At 37.5% G+C, this 6652-nt stretch overlaps 1 pseudogene; it reads left to right on the top strand.

Annotated features, from left to right (window-relative positions):
• Positions 1 to 5862: 5862 nt before the first annotated feature.
• Positions 5863 to 6652, top strand: part of LOC142505942 (uncharacterized) — a 147436-nt pseudogene continuing 146646 nt past the window's right edge.

The raw sequence follows: 6652 nt of genomic DNA, 5'->3' as shown, positions 1-6652 counted from the left end.
ACCTGGAGCACTGAAACCTGCAGAGAGGCTACCATGCAAGAAGTGCAATCGCTTATATTACGGCAAGTGAATGTGGGGATCTTTCAGATGCTTCATATGCAAGGAAGAATGACATAAGGCTGCAGAATGCCCAAAGAAGAAAGCACCTACAGTGGGACGAGCTTATGTCATCCATGTCGAGGAGGCTGAAGAGGAGGCAGACACAACCCTTATTACCGGTAACCTAGTTATTTAACGTTTTTATATTGCCTTTATTGCATGAAATGTTAAATTGGTTATTAGAATTGATATGGGATTAAGGATAACCTAGAAGAAATTAGGTTGTATGCTCTACCTTAGTTGGAATTAAGGGATGACAATGGAAACTATAGAAATCGAACATGATTTTTGTGCCTTAATTTATGTAAAGGATGTAATAATTCCAAATAAAAATAGTATGGCAAAAACTGAGAAAATCGTAACTTTGGACATGTTAGAGTATTTTCAAAATTTAGGAGGACTATTATGTAATTTCCGAAAATTTAGGGCAAACTACAAATTCTCGTAAATTTAAGGACCAAAATGCAAATTTTCGAAAATATAAGGACCGAAATGCAATAAACCAAAATCTAGGGGCTAAATTGTGATTTCCAAAAGTTTGAGGACCAAATTGAAAATTTCGAAAACTTAAAGGGGATAAATTGTGATTTTCGAAAATGTAAGGACCAAAAGTGCTATTTCCGAAATTTAAGGGACCAAAATTGAAATTTCCGAAATTTAATGGTCAATTTGCAATTTTTGAAAAAATTTCTGGTGACTAAAATGCAAATTTTGAAAAATTGAAGTGTTGAAATGCAATTAATCTTAAATTAGAAGGGGGAAATTATGAATTTTCCTAGGAACAATAGGATCCAATTACTCATCTTCGTAAATTTTTTAAAAATTAATGATGCAAATTCCTTAAGCTTCAACACGAATAATCTAAAAACATTTTCGACACAGGGAGGATGTTCATTCTAGGTGTAGCTATCTATACATTGGTAGATCCGGGAGCTACAAACTTTCATATCCGAGACTTTTGTTAAGCAACTGAACATTACACCTGAGGATATGGGATTGAGTTTCAAAATTTCTATTCCTTCCGGTGACCAAATGATTACGTCTAGTATTGTGAAGAATCTGGAGCTTCGTTTATTTAAAGATGTGGTTCGGGCAGATCTTATCGTACTCCCTATGCCTGAATTTGACATCATACTCAGTATGGATTGGTTATCAAGCGAATGAAGCTTCGATAGATTTTCGTCAGAGACCAGTGTCTATTCGACCACCTAATGGGAAATCTTTTGTTTTTGAGGGGGCGAGGAACAAGCAAATGCCGCAAATTATCTCTTGTATGTGTGCGAGAAAACTTATGAAACGAGGATGCCAAGCTTTTCTAGTATGTGTCACTACAACACTTGCTCCTATCAGTCAGAAGTTAGAGGATGTTGATATTGTCAGAGACTTTCCTAGTGTCTTTCCTGAGGACGTTTCTGGCATTCCATTTGACCGTGAGGTGAAATTTTCTATTGAGTTGATGTGAGAACTCGGAATTTCTGATCCGAAGCGAAATATGTAAGAAATACAAATTTGAAATTTAGCTTAATCTAAGCTCAACAAATTTCATTATAACTATAGAACTGAAATATGAACTTAGATTTCAGCTAACTTAACTTGAGGAAGTAGCCTCAAAGCTCGGGGATTAACTCAATGGGAAGCCAAGCTGCAAGTAACCGCTTTCATCGAAGAGTTGTCACAGGCGGAGTAAAACCCCAGCTCAAGGACTCGATCTTTCAACTCAAAGAAGCTCAACCAAGCTTGTCCTAACAAGACCAAAAAGGGAGCTAAAAGATGAGCCAAGGAATTGGACAAACTTATTATGCAAGAAGTGACCATTGAGATAACCAATGAAGGAGCTAAGGGAAGAGCTAAAGGTTAGGATAAACTTAGTATGCGAGATATGACCTTTGAGTTAAACCATGAAGGAGCTAAGGGAGGAGCTAAAGGACTAGGACGCATTAATGATGCAGGAAATGACCCTATAGAAGACCAAGGTGACTCTTGAGGAATGCATAGGATTTTGGACAACATTTATGGCTAATCTTGGACCTCAAGAATTCGGCCAAGGGGCTAGGTGAAAGGCCATGATTTTTCTATAAATACCACCCCATGGTTAAAGGAAAAGCACTCCGAAAATTCGGCCACTCCCCTCCACCAAACTCCCAAAAATTTCGGCCAAGGCTAACAAGGAAGAAGGAAGAAATTTTTGTGTAGTCGATTGCTGGAATTCTGCGTTGAAGTGCTGTTGGATCTAAGACCTTATTTGTCAAAGTAACGTCGAAGTGCTGCCCAAATTCCAAGAGGAAATTTCATGCCAAAGTCTACAAAATTCAAGTTTACCTTCAAAATTAGTAAGTGGGTTTTTGATATGTATGTTTGGTTGTATTTTTAAACCTTGTGTATATATGACATGACATGCTTGTATGTGTGTCCCCTTTTTCGAAAATGACAGTCTGTTCTGTTTAAAATTTCGATCGATTATATGTTTTTTCCGTTAATCGAAATTCTTTGATTCCGCTGCATCCGTCTGAAAGTCTGATAAGTTCTGTCTAATAAGTCCTGTCTGATAAGTCTGAACTCTGGATTCGAATTCGAAATGGGACGAGAATTATGATTCTGTCTGGCCCCCATTGGTGGGTATAAAACCATGTTTTGTCTGGCCCCCATCGGTGGGTATAAAATCGTGTTCTGGCCTCACCCCTTAGAGGACTAACATATTGGGGACAATTTGACCATGGAAATGAGATGAGTAATAGTGTTGTATCTGTTTTTGAAATGAACTGATTTGTTTTTGAATTGTTCTGAATCATCTGGTAACTTCTGTCTCATATTCGATTTGTTTCTGTTATGATAAGTTAAGTGTAATAAGTTTTGGAAGTATGTTAAAAAAACGTCTTAAGAAAACTAAGTTCTATATGTATCTTTGGAAATCGATCGACCCCCACTTGCTGAGTTTTTCCCAAAACACTCACCCCTTACAAATTTCAGATAAAAATGAAGAACAACTGAATGAGGAGGAGCAGGAAGCGTTCTGGGGATGGTAATCGAAAGACGAGATCAAGAATTGAGATTTTTATTCTTTTCCTTTGTTTAGTTTCCGCATTTGCAACTCTGATGTATTTTATTGTCAATGTAAAGACAATGTTTTATTTATGAAAAAGACTGGTTTTTGGCATTTCGATACGAGGCTTAATTGTTTTCAAGAAATTGTTAAAAAATGCCGGATGTCACCTATGCTTCGGACACGGGGCGTGACATTTAAGTTGTATAAGAGCCGCCAGGTTCATAATCCCGTTGGAATTTTGACAGACAAATTTTGACAAAGTCAAATTTTGGCAAAAGCCTAGTGCATCCCAATCTGAGTCCAACTTTCATATGTTCCCAAATTTTCGAACAACTCCAAAAATCTATCCCTTCAATCGTTCGGCAAACTCTTAGTATCGAAAAAATTTTCTACGACAACTTTGTTTCTATCTTTGTGCCTTTCTATCCTTTATACGATTCTGATGTTTTACCTCGATTTTTATCCTAGGAAATGGCTGCTCCACGTACACGCGCTCAGGCTGCCCTTCGTATGCGCCAGCTCACGATAGATAATCAGGATAGGGAGATTGCGACTTTGAAGGCACAACTGGCTAGGGAGAAATTGGAGAAGCAGGAGCTTAACGAGATTAGGCACATACTCGAGACCGACGTACAGCGACTTACTCATCATTTGAACTTGGCTGAGAGCAACTTCTACAGATACCGACTGATTCATCTTGCATCGCGTGCTTAGCTGCACTAAACAGGGATCTGACGGAGAGAGTTGAGACAGAGAGAAATCGTGCTACTCAGGCTCGACAGCGACAAGACTAGTTCAACGCCAAGCAGGATCGATACATTTCCAAGCTCCATGCCACCATGGATAGAATTCAAGATCAGAATAACTACTTGCATCTGGTGGTGGAGAACATGGGGGAAGAAGAGGAAGCACCAATGGAGGTAGTCGGTGATGACAGCGATAGCGACGATGGGGAGATGATAGACTAGATTAGTATCAGGATTGTAATAAAAAAAATTATGATGGAAAAAAGTACTAAGTGTATCAATTTATTTCTAAATGAAAATTCTATTATTATTGCATATTTAAAAATTTGATGGGTATATTATCAATAAAACTGTTTTTTTTTATAGGAAAACAAACATGGATCTTCAAAGCATTATAACTGAACTTCAAAAACAACTCCGGGAAAAAGAGACAGAGATTAAAACATTGAAAGAAAAAAATGAAAAACTCGAGAGGTATAACTACCAGTTGGATGGGAATAACATATGCATGATGGAGGATCTTCGTGAGGCAAGAGTGGAAGAGAAACAACTGCGCGATGACGTTAGGTGCTATGCTGCCTACCACCTAGAATCTGAACGACAGCACGAAATCACTAAGAAAGAGTTGAACAAAGCTCAGGATAGGATTTTGACGCTCCAAATCCGGGATGAGAGCCTTCTCAAAACACAGCGCCGTCTTCAGGAACGGATCGAGAAACAGAAATCGATGAGAAAGTAAGCCATTGAACGATACAAGAGCTTCAGAATCAAGTAAACAACCTTGATCACCACAACACATAGTTGCAAAATCATATTGATCAGCTACAGAATAACATGATCAATATGGAGGAGCTCTTAGAAGAACTCGAAGCTAACCAAGAAGAAGATCCTATTGAAGAAAAATAAATTAATTAGGCAGTAGGAGACAGTGAAGTTATAGATGAGTAGGGAGATGATTCCTAGTATAGGCATCGATTGTATTCAGAAACCTTAGGATTAACTGTTTTATTTAAAAAGACTGATTGTAAGAATTTCAACTATTTATGAAATATTCCTTTGATTACGCATTGTTTCGAAATAATTAAATTAATAAAATATATATTTATAGGAAATGACAGGTAGACCACCCAGAAACAATCGAAACAACAGAAGAGTTAATCAAAACGAGGATGAGAATCCCCCAAGGGTAAATCTTAGCCGGGAAGATATGATGGCTATAGCTACCATAGTAGCCGCCACGTTGCAAGGAATTGTGAACCCTCTTGCCAACGCCATTCAGCCGCCACCACCACCGCGTGGGATCAAATATCATTACGAATCTCTGAGAAGAAATCGAGTCCCAACTTTTGATGGAAACCCCGATCTAGAAGTCAGCCATAACTGGCTCAAGAATGTCGAAACACAAATACACCTACTGGAAGTACCCAAAGAACTGAGAGTGGAGGTTGTGACACAATTTTTGGAAGACCGAGCAAGAAAATGGTGGGACACTGTATTACCATCTTTGGCCGAAGAAGAACAAGTCACATGGCAATCATTCAGGCGAGAATTTTTGAAACAATACTACCCATCCGAAATTCGTCTACAGAAGTTGAGCGAATTTGAAAACTTCAAACAAACACCAGACATGACAGTGATGGAATATACTTCAAGTTTCAACGATCTAGGAACCTATGTCCCAATGATCATGTCTGATGAAACGTTGAAAATGCATCGTTTTAAGAAGGGACTGAACAGTCGAATCCAATTGGCTTTGGCAGTATTCAAGCCAAACAATTTTGCGGATTTGATGGGCGCTGCAATGAGCGCGGAAACGGATATCAAACGCTGCGAGGAAGAAAACAAGAAGAAAAGACCGATGACCAGTCAATCTGCTCAGAATGGTCCCTAATTCAAAAAGCCAAACTATTCAAGTGGCCCTTCAAGAGGAACCTTTAATAGTGCTGGCAATACAGAAGGCAAGTGGTGCGATACATGTCGACAGAGGCACATTGGGGAATGTTGTCGGAAACAGGTGCTTGTTTCAAATGTGGTAAAGTGGGTCACCGGATTAAGGACTGTCCAGACAACAAAGACAAAGGGACAGGACCCAACAAACCAAATGAAAACAAGACTAATGCCCGGGTGTATGCAATAACCCAGGAGGAAACTGATAATGCTACTACTTAAATTATAATTCACCCAAGTGTAGGTTGCCTGCAAGTAATATATTTCGTGAGTACAAGATCGATCCACAGAGAGGTTATTTTTAGTTTAAATTTATTAATTTATAAATTACTAAGTTCAAGAATGAAGTTTATAAATTATAAATTTTGTCAAGGCTCAAGGATTTATTCTTGGTTTATGTAATATTATTTAACTAAAAGTAAAACAAAGGAAACCACCATAAATAATGGTTCCAAAAAAATTAAATAATTAAACACACATATAATATAATATAGTTCCCACTATAGAAAATACCGAATTAACCGATATTTTATATATGTACCTATGATTATATATATAACTATATAAATATATAATTGCAAAAAGTAAATGTTAAATTAAATCATTATATTTCATTTAGAACAACCGACGGAGCCACGCTATTGCCTAAATGAAATATATGATTTAATAAGTTAATTGCGATAAAGTAAATGTTAGTTGCAGTAAAGTAAAAGTTAGATGCGAAAAATAAAAGTTAGTTGCGGGAAAGTAAAAGTTAGTTGCAGTAAAATAAAAGTTAGATACGAAAAATAAAAGTTAGTTGCGATAATATATTAGA

The sequence above is a fragment of the Primulina tabacum genome, chromosome 10 (genome assembly GCF_025594145.1).
Source record: "Primulina tabacum isolate GXHZ01 chromosome 10, ASM2559414v2, whole genome shotgun sequence".
NCBI lineage: Eukaryota > Viridiplantae > Streptophyta > Magnoliopsida > Lamiales > Gesneriaceae > Primulina > Primulina tabacum.
The sequence above is the reverse complement of the archived record's forward strand: the minus strand, read 5'-3'. Positions and strand labels throughout refer to the sequence as shown.